The 17185-nt window shown below is 46.5% G+C and overlaps 1 protein-coding gene across 1 annotated transcript in view; it reads left to right on the forward strand.

The window, feature by feature from the left end:
• Positions 1–1062: 1062 nt before the first annotated feature.
• Positions 1063–17185, forward strand: part of SGMS1 (sphingomyelin synthase 1) — a 326914-nt gene continuing 310791 nt past the window's right edge. Inside the window, exon 1 of the mRNA XM_038743561.1 lies at positions 1063–1109. The gene's annotated coding sequence lies outside the window, so the exon portion shown is untranslated. The remainder of the gene's footprint in view (positions 1110–17185) is intronic.

Here is a 17185-nt window from a genome sequence, read left to right on the forward strand (position 1 = left end):
TCCAAAGCCTGGGCTCTTTCCACTGAGCCACGCTGCTTCTGAAATGATGGATTGGGTATGATCTCCCAGTTGGGCGGTGATGTACAAATTCCCAGAAGAGTGGTCTGCATCATTCATTCATTCAATCATATTTATTGAGCGCTTACTGTGTACAGAGCACTGTATTAAGAGCTTGGGAGAGTACACTATAACAATAAACAGACTGAAAGAGAGTGCTAGAGACTCTTTAAGCTCGCTAGAGTATAAGCAACTCACTGAATGGTTTGCCAGAGCTATTATAGGACCAATGAAAGATGGGTTTCCTCACTCAGCAGACCTGGTTGCAGTTGTCAGTGAAAGAGAATAAAAGCTTTTAAAAGGACTGCAACGCTCCTCAATAAAAAGTCTGAGGAAATTAGACTATCCTCTTATGGGCAGGAATCAAGTCTACCAACTCTGTCCTATGCCAAGCACTTAATCCAGTGTTCTGCACACTGTGAGTGCCCAATAAATACCATTGATTACCTTACAAGTCTGTTGGAGTGGTGTCCACTTCTGTAGGATTGAGCCGAGGTGCAGAGGCATTGGATGGCTTGGGCTTGTGACTCCAGAAAGTGTGAAGGGTAAATAAGCAGGTTATGCCAGTTCCTCAGTTTCTCCAGCAAACATCTGCGTGTGCCCATGTGGTAGTTGGGAAAGGAAGCCAATATGAGTGGGAGACAATACTCATTAGTAATAATAATAATTGTGGACAAGTACTCTGTACACAGTAAGTGCTCAATAAATACGATTGAATGAATATTTAAGTTCTTACTATGAGCCAAGCACTGTTTTAAGTGCTGGGGTCTATACAAGGTAATCAGGTTGGGTAATAATAGTAATAATAATAATGTTGCTATTTAAGTGCTTACTATGTTCTAAGCACTGGGGTAAATACAAGGTAATCAGGTTGTCCCACGTGGGGCTCACATTCTTAATCCCCATTTTTACAGATGAAGGAACTGAGGCACAGAGAAGTTAAGTGACTTGCCCAAGGTCACACAGCTGACAAGCGGCGAAGCCGGGATTAGAACGCACGACCTCCGACACCGAAGCCCGGGCTCTTTCCACTAAGCCACGCTGCTTCTCAGGTACAGTCCCTCTCCCGTCTGGGGCTCGTAGTCTTAATCCCATTTTACAGATGAGGTAACTGAGGCACAGAGAAGTAAAGTGACTTGCCCAAGGTCACACAGCAGACGCGTGACTGAGCCGGGATTAGAATCCACATCCTCTGATTCCCAGGCCCGTGGTCTTTCCACTAGGCCACACATTTATGCTACCCATATACCCAGAAATGTCTTGAGCACAGTCCGTATTGGCTCCCCTTGTGTCTTCTCCCCTGAGTTATTCATTCAATTAATTAACTAATTAATTAATTCATTCATTAGTTAGTTATTAGTTCATTAGTTAGTTTTTAGTTCATTAGTTAGATATTTCACTGATATTGGTGTCTGTACCTTTATCTCTCTAGACATAAGGTTATTGAAGGCAGGGAACGCGACTACCAACTCTGTAACTCTGTTGTATCAGCATTTAGTACAGTGCTTGGCATATAGTAAGCACTTAACAAATACCGTAATTACTATTATTACTCTTCCAAGTGCTTAATACAGGGCCCCGCACATAGTAAGTGCTCAGTAAAGGCCGACCAAACCTCTCTGAAATAAGTTGAGACCATTTTCTGGTCAGGTGAAGTAAAATTGAATTCTTAAAAGGTTCAAAGCGAAGGCAGATGGCCAAGCTATGGGCTTAATGGTCTTGGAGAAGAAATCCTTTTGCTCAAGTGCTTAGTACAGTGCCTCGAATCTAGTAAGCGCTCAACAAATACTATTACTACTACTACTACTACTACTACTACATTTATGGCTCACCAACACAAAAGCTTACAGTACCACTCCAGGAAATCTCTTTGGTGTGGCTGTAGATATTTTAGTAGCAAAATATTTAGCACAATGCAAAGCGCTTGGATAATTATAATAAACAGACCCCAAACAACGGGAGCTGACAATCTAAATGGGGGTAAGGCACAGTAACAGTAAAATAGCTACAGTCCGTTATAAAATCATCAATGCGAGGTGGCAGCGTAAAAAGCAAACTAGCAAAACCCAGTTCTTGGAGGGAAGAGCGTCACGTATCTCCTGACTTCAGTCAGTCTTGGACTACAAACCTTTGGGGCCGCCCCAAAGTCCTCCTCTGGCAGCTCTGAAGTTTCTCTCACTTTATTCTTGGGACACCGAGATTGCATTGAAGTTGTGCAGGAAGGGACAATTCACCAGCTCACCTGGTTGTAACCTCTGCTGAATTGGACCTGAAATTTGGAAATCTTTCTCCAGGCTTCCCTTTCAACATTTTTTTTTTTTTTAAGGGGGAAATGTGCTCGAAAGCAGGGATCAACCAACCAGCCAGTGCTATTTATTGAGCAGCTGGTGAGTGCAGAACTCTGTACTAAGAGCTTGGGAGACATAAACAGAGCTGCTAGACATGTTTCCCACTTACAAGGAGCTCAAGGTGTGGAGGGAGGTGAACTGTACTTCCCAAGTGCTTAGTACAGTGCTCTGCACACAGTAAGTGCTCAATAAATACGATTGAATGAATGAACTGTACCTGGAACCAAAGAACGGAGGCGTTTTCAGGATAGATCAGGACAGTCGGATTGGGTAGAGTGGCATGGGAATTGTCTTTTACCTTTCACAATTCGCCACCCGCACTTTCCCCTCCCATCCCTCCCCATCTCCTCTCCCTGCTAAGACAGCCCTGCTGGCGTCTGGAGGATGAGTTGACAAGGAAGAGGCCAAGCCATTCATTCATTCATTCATTCAATCATATTTATTGAGCACTTACTATGTGCAGAGCACTGTACTAAGCGATTGGGAAGTACAAGTTGGTAACATATAGAGACGGTCCCTACCCAATAGCGGGCTCACAGTCTAGAAGGGGGAGACAGACAACGATACAAAACATATTAACAGAATAAAATAAATAGAATAGTAAATATGTACAAGTAAAATAAATAGAGTAATAAATCTATACAGACATATATACAGGTGCTGTGGGGAGGGGAAGGAGGTAGGGTGGGTGGGAGGGGGAGAGGAAGGAGGGGGCTCAATCTGAGAAGGCCTCCTGGAGGAGGTGAGCTCTCAGTAGGGCTTTGAAGGGAGGAAGATGTGCAGAGGGAGGGCATTCCAGGCCAGGGGGAGGACGTGGGCTGGGGGTCGACCGTGGAACAGGCGAGAACGAAGCACAGTGAGGAGGTTAGCGGCAGAGGAGCGGAGGGTGCAGGCTGGGCTGGAGAAGGAAAGAAGGGAGGTGAGATAGGAGGGGGCGAGGTGATGGACAGCCTTGAAGCCGATAGTGAGGAGTTTTTACCTGATGCGCAGGTTGATTGGTAGCCACTGGAGATTTTTGAGGAGGGGAGTAACATGCCCAGAGCGTTTCTGGACCAAGACAATTTGGGCAGCAGCATGAAGTATGGATTGAAGTGGGGAGAGACAGGAGGATGGGAGATCAGAGAGGAGGCTGATGCAGAAAGAGGGACCCATTCGAGTTCTCTAAACATGCCAATTCTCAACTTCTAGACTTTCCGATGTCCCTCTAGGCCTTAGACCTGTTACGGACAGGGAACAGGTCTCCTAATTCTTCGTATTGTACCCTCCCAGGCCCTTAATACTGTGTTCTGCCTGTAATAAAAATAACTGTGGTACTGTGGGAAGCAGCGTGTTGTAGTGGATAAAGCACGGGCCTGGGTGTCAGAAGGTCATGAGTTCCAATCCCGGCTCCGCCACTCATCTGCTGTGTGACCTTGGACAAGGCACTTCACTTCTCTGGGCTTCAGTTACCTCATCTGTGAAATGGGGATTGAAACTCTGAACCCCATATGGGACGGGGACTGTGTCCAACCCGGTTTGCTTGTATCTACCCCAGCGCTTAGTACAGTACCTGGCACTTAGTAAGGGCTAAACAAATAATAATAATAAGTGTGGTATTTGTTAAGCCTTTACTATGTGCCAGGCACTGTAGTAAGGGCTAGGGTGGATACAAGCAAATTGGGTTGGACACAGTCCTTGTCCCATGTGGAGCTCACAGTCTCATTCCCCATTTTACAGATGAGGTAACCGAGGCCCAGTGAAGTGACTTATCCAAGATCACATAGCAGACAAGTGGTAGGATTAGAACCCATGACCTTCTGACTCCCAGGCATGTGCTCTATTCATTATGCCATGCTTAAATACCATTGATTGATTCTAAGCACTGGTCGCACCATCTGATAAGGTGGCTTCCTGATAATGATGGTAGTAATAATTGTGGTATTTATCAAGACCCTACTCTGTGCCAAGCACTAAAGTAAGTGCTGGGACAGATGAGATAATCAATTGGTTTTTAAAAATAATAATAATAATAATAATGATGGCATTTGTTAAGTACTTACTATGTGCAGAGCACTGTTCTAAGCGCTGGGGGGGATACAAGGTGATCAAGTTGTCCTACGTAGGGCTCACAGTCTTAATCCCCATTTTACAGATGAGGGAACTGAGGTTGAGAGAAGTGAAGTGACTTGCCCAAGGTCACACAGCAGACATGTGGTGGAGCTGGGATTCGAACCCATGACCTCTGACTCCAAAGCCTGTGCTCTTTTTTTTTTTTTTGAATGCTTACTACTGAAGCGCTTGGGAGAGTACAACACAGCATAAGACACATTCCCTGCCTTCAGTGAGCTTAAAGTCTAGAAGGGGAGATAAACATTAATATAAATAAAATACAATTTTGTGCATAAGTCGTGGCTCAGCAGAAAGAGCCCGGGCTTTGGAGTCAGAGGTCATGGGTTCAAATCCTGGCTCTGCCAATTGTCAACTGTGTGACTTTGGGCAAGTCACTTAACTTCTCTGTGCCTGTTACCTCATCTGTAAAATGGGGATTAAGACTGTGAGCCCCACATGGGACAACCTGATCACCTTGTATCCCCCCCAGCGCTTAGAACAGTGCTTTGCACATAGTAAGCGCTTAACAAATGCCATTATTATTATTATTATTATAAGTGCTGTGGGGCTGGGGGGCCAGGTGTATGTGAATAAAGGGAGCAAGTGGGGATGATGCAAAAGGGCGTGGGAGAAAAGGAAATGAGGGCTTAGTCAGGGAAGGCTTCTTGGAGGAGATGTGCCTTCATTAAAAATTATGGTATTTGTTCATTTGATCGTATTTATTTAGCACTTACTGTGTGCAGAGCAGTGTACTAAGTGCTTGGGAAGTACAATTTGGCAACATATAGAGACGGTCCCTACCCAACAGTGGGCTCACAGTCTAGAAGGGGGAGAAGCGCTGTTAAGCGCTTACCATGTGCCAGGCACTGTACTAGCACTGGGGTAGATACAAGGTAATCAGGTTGTCCCAGGTGGGGCTCACAGTCTTAATCCCCATTTTACAGATGAGGTAACTGAGGCACAGAACTGTTAAGTGACTTGCACCAAGGTCACACAGCTGCCGAGTGGCGGAGGCGGAATCAGAACCCGTGACCTCTGACTCCAAGCCCGTGCTCTTTCCACTAAGCCACGCTGCTTTGAATGGGGGGAAAGTAATTGTCGGTCAGATTTGAGGAGGGAGGGCTTTTCAGGCCAGGGGCAGGACCCGGGCGAGGGGTCGGCAGCGGGACAGACGAGGTGGAGGTGCCGTCAGAAGGTCGGCATTGGTGGAGGCAAGTGTGCGGGCTGGGCACTGTGGCTCACTGTGGGCGTGGAATGTGGCTACCAATTATATTGGTATTATACACTCTTTAGCTCTTGATCTGTGCACAGTAAATAATAAATACCATTGCTGCTGCTGCCGATAACTGATGATGATTATGCGGTGTCCTGAGCCGCTGGACTGTCTAGCCGAGGCAATAAGGCCCAGCTCTTTCCATTAAGACAGGCAAGCATTTGTCAGTTTGTCTGGTGTTTTGCGTTTGTTTGGGCAATGGTTAGAAGAAGAAGTTGTCGGGAGAAAGGTTGGCAGTGTGGTAAACGTGCTCCGGTGGCTCTGATAGTAATTGTTCTATAGACATTGCTTCGAAATGCTGGTGAATTTGCAGCAACAGATATTTATCGATCTCTTGTGCTAGTCTGTAAGTGCATGGGTTTGTTTTTTAATGGTCTTTGAGTACTTGCTATGTGTTAGATACTGTTCTGAGCACTGGGGTAGATACCAGCTGATCAGGTTGGACACAGTCTGTGCTCCACGTGGGGCTCACGGTCTTAATCCCCGTTTTAACAGATGAGGTAATTGAGGCACCGGGAAGAGAAGCGACTTGCCCAAGGTCACCCAGTAGATGAGTTGCGGAGCCAGGATTAGAACCCTGGTCGCGGGCAGGGAATGCGTCTGTTTGCGGTTGTGTTGTACTTTCCCAGGGTCGAGTACAGTGCTGTGCTCAGTAAATAGGATTGAATGGTCCTTCGGATTCCCAGGCCCGTGCTGTATGTTGTAATGCATGCTCCCAAGAGTTTAGTGCAGTGCTCTGCACAGAATAAGCACTCAATAAATGCAGTTGATTGTGTCACACTCTACAGTGGGAGTTTATAATGTGGAGGTGATAAAGCCCTGGTGGGGGGTGATGTGTGCACCTGTCTTCTATATAATTTATGCATTTGGGTTTGCACCCCTTAAGCAAGAGAAGCAGCGTGTCTCGGTGAAAAGAGCACGGGCTTTGGGGTCAGAGGTCATGGGTTCAAATCCCGGCTCTGCCAATTGTTAGCTGTGTGACTTTGGGCAAGTCACTTAACTTCTCTGTGCCTCAGTTACCTCATCTGTAAAATGGGGATTAAGATCGTGAGCCCCCCGTGGCACAACCTGATTACCTTGTAACCTCCCCAGCGCTTAGAACAGTGCTTTGCACATAGTAAGCGCTTAATAAATGCCATCATTATTATTATTGTTAAGCACTTTTTTCACCCTACCCTCAGCCCTACAGCACCTAAGTACATATCCTTACTTCTTCCATTTTCCCTGTCTGTAATTTATTTTAATGTCTGTCTTCCCCTCTAGACTGCCAGCTCCTTGTGAGCAGGGATCATACTTATCAGCTCTGTTGTGTTGTACACTGCCAAGCCTCAGTAAAATAGAATTACGTGATTGTTGGAGTCAAGATTTAGAGTCAAAATCATATTTGATTCACATTAGATGGAAAAACTCCTTGAGGACTAGAATTTTCCCACTTTTATTGTTCTCTCCCTAGCTCTTAGTATGGTGCTCTGCATATATCATTGCCCATTCAATTATATTTATTAAGCACTTATCATGTATGGAGCACTGTACTAAGCGCTTGGGACAATACAGTATAGCAGTTTTGGTAAACATGCTCACTGCCCACAAGGAGCTTACAGTCCAGAGGGAGTCTTATAGTCTAGAGGACTTTAAACACCTTAATGATAGCATTTATTAAGCGCTTACTGTGTGCAGAGCACTGTTCTAAGAGCTGGGGAGGTTACAAGGTGATCAGGTTGTCCCACGGGGGGCTCACAGTCTTCACCCCCATTTTACAGATGAGGGAACTGAGGCCCAGAGAAGTGAAGTGACTTGCCCAAAGTCACACAGCTGGCAATTGGCAGAGCCGGAATGTGAACCCCTGAACTCAGACTCCAAAGCCCGTGGTTTTTCCACTGAGCCATGCCGCTTCTCTAGCATACTTTGAGTATGTTTGAGGATAATTGATCCCGAGGCCTGGAGCCTACGGCCGTAGAAAAATGGTAGCGATGGAGTAGGTCCCAAGTGGAAGTGGGGAATGGCTGAATATCACTGGGGGAAAGAAATTCCTGTAGGCAGACAGAGTTGTGAAATTAGACAGTGCCTGAACGCTCAAGATAAGCGATGTAGGTTTGGAAGATGTTTTTCCAAAGGTTATTGGGAGTCCCGAGTATGAGTGTGGCCTCCTGTGTAAATGAACATAGAGGGAGAGAAGCAGCATGGCTTAGCGGAAAGAGCCTGGGTTTGGGAGTCAGAGGTCTTGGGTTCTAATCCCGCTGTGTGACCTTGGGCAAGTCACTTAACTTCTCTGGGCCTCTGTGACCTCATCTGTAAAATGGGGATTAAGACCGTGGAGCCCCACGTGGACGACCTGATTACCTTGTATCTATCCCAGCGCTTAGAACAGTGCTTGGCACGTAGTAAGTGCTTAACAAATACCATCATCACCATTAGGCAGCAGCTGGTGGAGAAAGGGAAAAGAGGAGGAGGAGGAAACTCTGAAAAACGTGAAGGGAACAGGATCAGGGAGGCTTATCAGGGCAGTAGGCCTGCGTTCTCACGTCATCTTCCTGCGCCTCCAGTCAGTATGTGGGGTAATCTACATTCCCAAACGGTAAAACTGTCATGTTGCAGAGTGCCTTTAAAAAAAGATTTCCATCAGTTCACGTGAGCATCCACTTGGCCCCTTTCTCTGTAGCATCTAGGTGCCCTACTTTTGGTGATCTTTTTTCTGCATTCATTTGTCTCACACTACACATTGCAAAATATGTTGGCATTCTCACTTTTTTTAGGTGAAGCAACCGAGACTCAGCGTGGTTAAATTACATTTTCAAGGCCACCCAGGAAGTTACTGGGGCAACTGGGACTAGAACTTAAGATTTTGAGACAGGATAAAGCTTCGAACAATGAACAAAGCGGTATTTGTTCGTATAAGGAAATGAGCATTAGGCAGTGCAATCCAAATATCCCAGCTCTGCACATATCACACCTTTAGAGCTGGTTAAATGTGAAAGGCCCAATTCACTATCCCAGGGGAGAGATAATAATAATGATAATGATAACAATAATAATATATTAATCGTGATATTTGTTAAGCACCGTATCAAGTCCAGGGGTAGATACAAGATTATTAAGTCCTACATGGAGCTTACGGTCTATATAGGTGGGAGAACAGGTATTGAATCCTCATTTTGCAGATGAAGGAACTGAGGTACCGAGAAGTTAAGTGACTTGCCCAAGGTCACACAGTCCTCTGACTCCTAGGCCATGCTGATTGATGAGATCTTGACCAAACTCTTTGCTCAATCAGTTTGAGTGCTTACATTCATTCATTCAATCGTATTTATTGAGCATTTACTGTGTGCAGAGCACTGTACTAAGCGCTTGGGAAGTACAAGTTGGCAACATCTAATGTGCAGAGCACTGTATTAAGTGCTTGGGAGTGTACACTAGCGTTGGTAGATATGATCCCTGCCCTTTTGGTTCTACTTTTGGTTTTTCTGTTTCAAGAATCAAATGACAGCCTTTTGAGAATGTGAATGCTCTGTACACATTCAGTAATACCATTGATGATGACCCCAGGTGAACTTGTAGAGTAAAGGGCATGAAATCTGAAATATTTGGGTAGTATTCTTCTCATAATGTAGATTCTTGTACAGAATCTATGTGTTCGTTGAATCAGCTTATATTTAGAAAGTAATATCCTGGGCACTGTTTACCATGTTGCAAAATGTAGCATAAAAATAAGAATAATTGTGGTATTTAAGCACTTACTGTGTGCCAGGCACTGTACTAAGCACTAGGGTAGATACAAGATAATTGGGTTGGATACAGTCCCTGTCCCACGTAGGGCTCACAGTCTTAATCTCTGTTTTACCGATGAGGCAACTGAGGCACAGAAAAGTTAAGTGACTTGACCAAGGTCACACGGCAGACGAGTGGCAGAGCCGGGATTAGAACCCAGGTCATGCTGACTCCCAGTCCTGTGCTCTATCCTCTAAGCCCGCAGTGTGAGCTTTGTTCCACACCTGATATAGGAGAAGTGTCAGGAAGAGCACTAACCCCTAGCTACAGTATTTGAAAATAGTAATGAAAACATTTGACTCCATTAGCAATCAATCAATCAATCAATCGTATTTATTGAGCGCTTACTATGTGCAGAGCACTGTACTAAGCGCTTGGGAAGTACAAATTGGCAACACAATGTGCCAGCAGGCTTAGGCTCTGGTATCTAAGATAAAAATTGGCTGCCGCAAAATGTTTATCAGGTTCCCAAGATGAATCTCCCCCCAGGAATCAGAATGGATGAGGCCTTTTCTGACGCGTTCCTGCTTTATTTCCCTGGTGACGCAAAAGGCATATAAAGTCCAGTCCCATCTGACCTCTTCTTTGCAGCCGTGCCCAAGGATGTGGAATAGAATCTGGCAGCTGGTAAATGCGATTCTACACCTCTAGACTCTTCCAACTCAGGAGGCCCCAAATCATTCACTTGGGAACTCTGCTCGTTAACGTCATCTGATTCGCCTGAAAATAGCAGTAAAGCAGAACGTGCTCCCTTCCTTGGAGGTGTGGGAGAGATCTAGAGAAGCAGAGTGGCTTAGTGGAAAGAGCCCGTGCCTGGGAGTCCTAGGTCGTGGGTTCTAATCCCAACGCCGCCACTTTTCAGTTGTGTGACTTTGAGCATGTCACTTTAACTTCTCTGTGCATCAGTTTCCTCATCTGTAAAAGGAGGATGAAGACTGCGAGCCCCACATGGGACAGGGACTGTATCCAACCTGATTGCCTTGTATCTCCCTGGCACATAGTAAGCGCTTAACGAAGTCTTCAAGACTGTGAGCCAACTGTTGGGTAGGGACTGTCTCTATGTGTTGCCAATTTGTACCTCCCAAGCGCTTAGTACAGTGCTCTGCACATAGTAAGCGCTCAATAAATACGATTGATTGACTGTGAGCCCACTGTTGGGTAGGGACTGTCTCTATATGTTGCCAACTTGTACTTCCCAAGCGCTTAGTACAGTGCTCTGCACACAGTAAGCGCTCAATAAATATGATTGATTAACGAATACTATTATTATTATTATTGTCCTTACTTGTGGCTTAGTGAAAAGAGCCTGAGACCAGGAGTCGGGAGACCCGCATTCTAGACCCAGTTCTGCCACTGGCCTCCTGTGTGACCTTGGGTAAGTCACCTCTCTGGGCCTCAGTTTTTTTTTTATCTGTAAAATAGGTATAAGAGAGGTTGTGAGCCCTATGTGGGACAGTGACTGTATCCCCTTTTGCGAACACCCTAATGCGTAGCGTATAGTATGTGCTTAAAAAATAAAATAAATAAATAATGGCATTTGTTAAGCGCTTACTATGTGCAAAGCACTGTTCTAAGCGCTGGGGGGATATAACATGATCAGGTTGTCCCACGTGGGGCTCACAGTCAATCCCCATTTACAGATGGGGTAATTGAGGCTCAGAGAAGTTAAGTGACTTGCCCAAGGTCACACAGCAGACGTGGCGGGGCCGGGATTCGAACCCATGACCTCTGACCCCAAAGCCCGGGCTCTTTCCACTGAGCCACGCTGCTTCTCATTTAATGTCTTATGCGGTCGAGTCGTCCCCGACCCATAGCGATTCCATGGACACATCTCTCCCAGAATGCTCCACCTGCAGTCGTTCTTGTATCCGTGACATTTTCTTGGTCAAAATATGGAAGTGGTTTACCATTGCCGCCTTCTGCGCAGCCAACTTTAGTCTCCTCCCTCGACTCTCTCCCATGCCGCTGCTGCCCAGCAAGTGTGAGTTTGGATAAATGCCCTAAATTAAATTAAGAAGCTGTGGCATGGTCACTCATCCGAAGACATAATCTTCTCCCCCCAAGACCATAGTCTCCACCCATGTTCACAAACTGGGGCGGGGTGGGAGGGGGAATATGGCCTTTTAGAGTTCCTTTTCCCGGAATTCACCTATGACCTCATCCCTCCTTTCCTTCCCACTCCCTGAGCTTCGCCCACCCCTCCAGGGGCCATGGGTCCCCTCTCCCCATGCTGGAAATGTAGCCTCCTAATCATAATGATAATAAATATGGTATTTGTTAAGCACTACTCTGTGCCACACTTTTTGACTGTGAGCCCACTGTTGGGTAGGGACTGTCTCTATATGTTGCCAATTTGTACTTCCCAAGCACTTAGTACAGTGCTCTGCACATAGTAAGCGCTCAATAAATACGATTGATGATGATGATGATGCCAAGCACTATACTAAATGGTGGGGTGGATACAAGCCAGTCGGGTTGACACAGTCCCTGCCCCACATGGAGCTGACAGTCTTAAGGATGGGGAAGCCACCACAAGGCCCACCCACTTTCCCCTCTTTCTGGCCGCAACTGAATTCAGTTACTAAATAATACATTGTCGCCTAAGTGCGCTGCTCATCTTATATGTGGCAGGGAAATCTTTATATTAAGCATATTTTATTTCTAGCACCAGTAGAGCATTTAGGGTCTCTGGCACTTTGAGTCTGACATTCACGAGAATTTAATTGGATTTTTCCCTTTCATCAGCCACATCAGCTGGCCTAATTTCATGGAAAGTGGGAACGTGTGGAAGGGGTATTGCCAGAAAAGGCAGATAAATGGGAGGCAGCTAGTTGAGGATTTTGTAAAGCCACGGAACGAGAAGCTGCGGACATGCCAAGCCCGATGCTCAAAATTTGATTCTGCTTCCACTGTAATGGGGGAAGCCCAGATCGTTTCATCAAGGTGAGGAGAGCTGCCAGATTGTTCCCTTTGTGAACGCCCGAGGAGAGGTTAGTGGTAAAGTTCGTAAAATCACGGATGATATTTTTTTCTTTAGTTTGTTCAAAAGTTGCACTAGCCAGACTCTGACTACTCAGGCTTTCCCAAAACATCTGAGCTCATCTAGTCGATCTAGTTTACGGTTCCCAATTGGTATTTATAGTACTTGTTTATGACTGAATGAATGGTACTTCAATCAAAATTTATTCATTCAGTCGTATTTATTGAGCACTTACTGTGTGCAGAGCACTGTACTAAGCGCTTGGGAAGTACAAGTTGGCAACATATAGAGACGGTCCCTACCCAACAGTAGGCTCACGGACTAGAATTTATTGAGCATTTACTGTGCAGAACACTGTACTAGGCACTTGGAAGATTACAATACAACAGTAAACAGACACATTCCCTGCCCACAAGAAGCTTACAGTCTGGGGTGATGGGGCGGGGGTTTGTTAAGCACTTACTCTGTGCCAAGCACTCTTCTAAGCGCTGGGGTAGATACAAGCAAATTGGGTTGGACACAGTCCCTGTCCCACATGGGGCTCACACTCTTAATCCCCATTTTACAGATGAGGCAACTGAGGTTCAGAAAAGGCATGTGACTTGCCCAAGGTCTCACATGTCTATGTGGCAGAGCGGGGATTAGAACCCAGGTCCTTCTTACTCTCAGACCCGTGCTCTATCTACTAAGCCACGCTGTTTCTCTAGGGAAATTTACTCTGAACAGAGCACTATGCTAAGCACTTTTAAGGATAATACCAGCCCAAGGTGTCGATAGTGGTATGTAGCTCCTGCTGAATTGGCACGCAGGCTGGGCAGGTAGATGAGTGAACTGTAATCCCCCCCAAATTCCTGGAAGGTAATCCCATCCACCCCTATCTTCCAGCACATTAACACTTTCCCGGGACCTCTAGCTGGAGGCAGCATGAGAGTAAAGTGGGCACCACAGCCCTTAAATGTGTACGTACTGATCTGTAATTTAGTTATATAATGTCTGTCTCCCCCTCTAGACTGTAAACTCATTGTAGGCAGGGAAAGTGTCTACCAACTCCGTTATGCGGTGCTCTCCCAAGTGCTTAGTACAGCGCTCTGCACAAAATAAATGCTCAATAAATACAACTGAATTGATTGATTGTAAAAATGGCCGCAATGATGGGGCATCTCCCATACCCTCTTGCCTTCTGCATGGCTCAGTGCGACAGTGTGCAGGCTCTTCATGCTTCAGATCCCTGGGGAGCTTGGACTGAGACTTGAGTGGCAGCACTCCGAGACCCCTCCAGGTCCCCTTTCCCACCGGACTTGTTGGACTCCATGCTTCCATGTTGTTTTTTATTTAGTACTTCCTAAGCCTTCCCTGACTAAGTCCTCCATTCCTCTTCTCCCATTCCCTTCCGTGTCTCCCTGATTTTATTCCCTTTATTCACCCCCCCACAACCCCAGCCCCACAGCACTTGTGTACATGTCTGTGATTTATTTCTGTATATTAATGTCTTTTTCCCTCTCTAGACTGTAAGCTCGTTGTGGGCAGGGAATATGCCTGTCTGTTTTTTTTTTTTAAATGGCATTTATTAAGTGCTTACTATGTGCAAAGCACTGTTCTAAGTGCTGGGAGATACAAGGTTGTATCCCCCGGGTTGTCTGTTGTTGTATTGTACTCTCCCAAGCACTTAAAACAGCCCTCTGCATACCGTAAGCGCTCAATAAATACTACTGATTGATAGATTCTGAAATTCAGACTCTAGTGGGCCAGGACATGGACATTCTTACCTGTGTATTTTTTCCCAGCACTTAATAACAATAATAATGACATTTATGAAGCACTTACTATGTGCAAAGCACTGTTCTAAGCACTGGGGAGGATACAAGTTGATCAGTTTGTCCCACGAGGGGCTCACAGTCTTAATCCCCATTTTCCAGATGAGGTAACTGAGGCCCAGAGAAGTTAAGTGACTTGCCCAGAGTCACCCAGCTGAGAAGCGGCGGAGCAGGGATTTGAACCCATGACCTCTGACTCCCAAGCCCGGGCTCTTTCCACTGAGCCACGCTGCTTCTCAATGCAGTGCTCTGGCCCCAGGAAGCGCTAATTACTACTGCTACGACTGCTCATTGAGAATATCCGCGTATCCTACCCAACCTCAGTCCTGCACATTTGGGATTGAGTTTTTTCTGTCGAAGATGATGGTGGTACTTTGTCAGCTATAGCCCGATCATGTCCCCTGGAGGTATGGCATGGGCTGGAAAGCTCTGGCCACCGGTGTGGCCCAGCCCAGAATCGAAAATGGCCAGAAAATCACTTTTGGCTTGGGGACCTGGGAGGTGAGTGGGTGAACACTGTGGCTCAGGTTGACTTGGCCACAGGTTGCTGCACCTTTGCTTCCAACCTTCATGAGAGCACCTACCTGAGAGTCAGAAGGTCATGGGTTCTAATCCCTGCCCCGCCACATGTCTGCTGTGTGATTTTGGGCAAGTCACCTCTCTGTGTCTCTATATGTTGCCAATTTGTACTTCCCAATGCTTAGTACAGTGCTCTGCACATAGTAAGCGCTCAATAAATAGGATTGATGATGATGTGCCTCAGTTACCCCATCTGTAAAACGGAGATTGAGACTATGAGCCTCACGGGACAGGAGCTGTGTCCAACCCGATTTGCCTGTATCCACCCCACCACTTAGTTCAGCGCCTGGCATGTACAAATACCAGGTGCCGAACAGATACCGTTATTATTATTATTTTTTGTTACCTACAAAGGTTCCAGGAGAGATCGGTCCTGTGAGCCTGCCGTGTGTCATTCTGACCCATGGGGTCCAGGCTCTCCAAGATCCACAGGCTTTTCTCTGTCCGGGCAGGCCTCTCGGGGAATACGGGGTAGTAGACGAGCCAGATACTGTGCAAGGCTCCTGCCTCTGTCCTTTTTCCGGTGCTGAATGAAGAACTGGAAGGAAGGGAGGTAAACACTGAACTCTTGTGGGGAAGGTGGAAAGAAACTGACAAATAAGTCTTTTAATATTTTTTATAAAGTTTTGCACAGCAGTTAGTCACATAACTTTAGAAATTAATATTTTCTTATGTAAAAACCAACCAGTTGGGGAACATTTGAGTAATTGATAATTTGCATGCTTATGGAGTCCAGACTTCACTCTCTCCTCAGTCTCCCTTTCTTCTCCCCTACCCACCCCCAACCAAACCTTCACTCCCAATGATCTGGCCACCCAGCTCCCCAAAATCACCCGTTCCCCCTCCATCCCCCCCCATTGGCCCCCTTTTCAACTTTCCCATCCTTCCCAGCAGTATCTTCAGAGGAGATTTCTTGCCTCCTCTCAAGTGCCACCCCCTCCACTTGGGCATTGGACCCCCATTTCCTCGCACCTTAAAAAACTCTCACCCCTTCCCCCCTCATCTTCCATCTTCAACCACTCACTCTCCAATGGCTTCTTCCCCTCTGCCTTCAAAGATGTCCAGGTCTCCCCCATCCTAAAAAAACCCTTTCTTGACCCCCAGCCCCCTCCAGTTATCACCCCATCTCCCTTCTACCCTTCCTTTCCAAACTCCTGGAGTGAGTTGTCTGCACTCACTGCCTCAAATTCCTCTCCTCCAAGTCTTTCCTGGACCCCCTCCAGTCTGGCTTCTGCGTATTCCCCCCCGCACCCCCCCCACCGCCGCCCCACTCTACTGAAACCACCCTTGACACCCAAATCTGTATCTCCTCCTTGGTCTCTCTCCCTCCCTCCAGGTTCGTATCGCTTCCTGCCTTCAGGACATTTCTACTTGGATGTCCTCCTGCCACCTCAAACTCAGCACGTCAAAGACAGAGCTCCTTATCTTCCCTCCCAAACCCTGACCTCTCCCTGACTTTCCTGTCACTGTGGATGGCACAACCATCCTTCCTTTTTCACAAGCCCACAACCTTGGTGTCATCCTTGATTCTGCTCCCTCATTCACCCCACATATCCAGTCCATCACCAAATCGTGCCGTTCTCACCTTCACAACGTCGCCAAGATCCACACTTTCCTCTTCATCCAAACCACTACCATGTTAGTACAGTCACTCATCCTATCCTGACTGGATAACTGCATCAGCCTCCTTTCTGACCTCCCAACCTCCTGTCTCTCCCCACTTCAGTCCATACTTCACACAGCTGCCCGGATTGTCTTTCTACAGAAACGTTCTGGGGATGTCACCCCCTCCTCAAAAATCTCCAGTGGTTGCCTATCAACCTCTGTATCAAACAAAAACTCCTAACTGTTGGCTTCAAAGCTCTCCATCACCTTGCCCCCTCTTACCTCACCTTCCTTCTCTCCTTCTACATCCCAGCCCGCACACTCCACTCCTCTGGTGCTAACCTTTTCACTGTGCTTCACCCTCGCCTGTCCCACTGTTGACCCCTGACCCATGTCCTGTCTCTGATCTGGAACGCCCTCCCTCCTCAAATCCACCAAACAATCACCCTTCCACCCTTCAAAGCCTTACTGAAGGCTCACCTCCTCCAATAGGCCTTCCCAGACTAGGCCCCGCTTTTCCTCAGTTCCCCCTCCCTTCCGCATCACCTCATCTTGCTCCCTTTGCTCTTCCCCATCTCACAGCACTTAGGTTTATATGTATATATCTATAATTCTATTCATATCGGTGCCTCTTTACTTGTTATAATGTGTGTATATATCTATAATTCTATTTATA

The sequence above is a fragment of the Tachyglossus aculeatus genome, chromosome 3, assembly GCF_015852505.1.
Source record: "Tachyglossus aculeatus isolate mTacAcu1 chromosome 3, mTacAcu1.pri, whole genome shotgun sequence".
NCBI classification, from domain to species: Eukaryota; Metazoa; Chordata; class Mammalia; order Monotremata; family Tachyglossidae; genus Tachyglossus; species Tachyglossus aculeatus.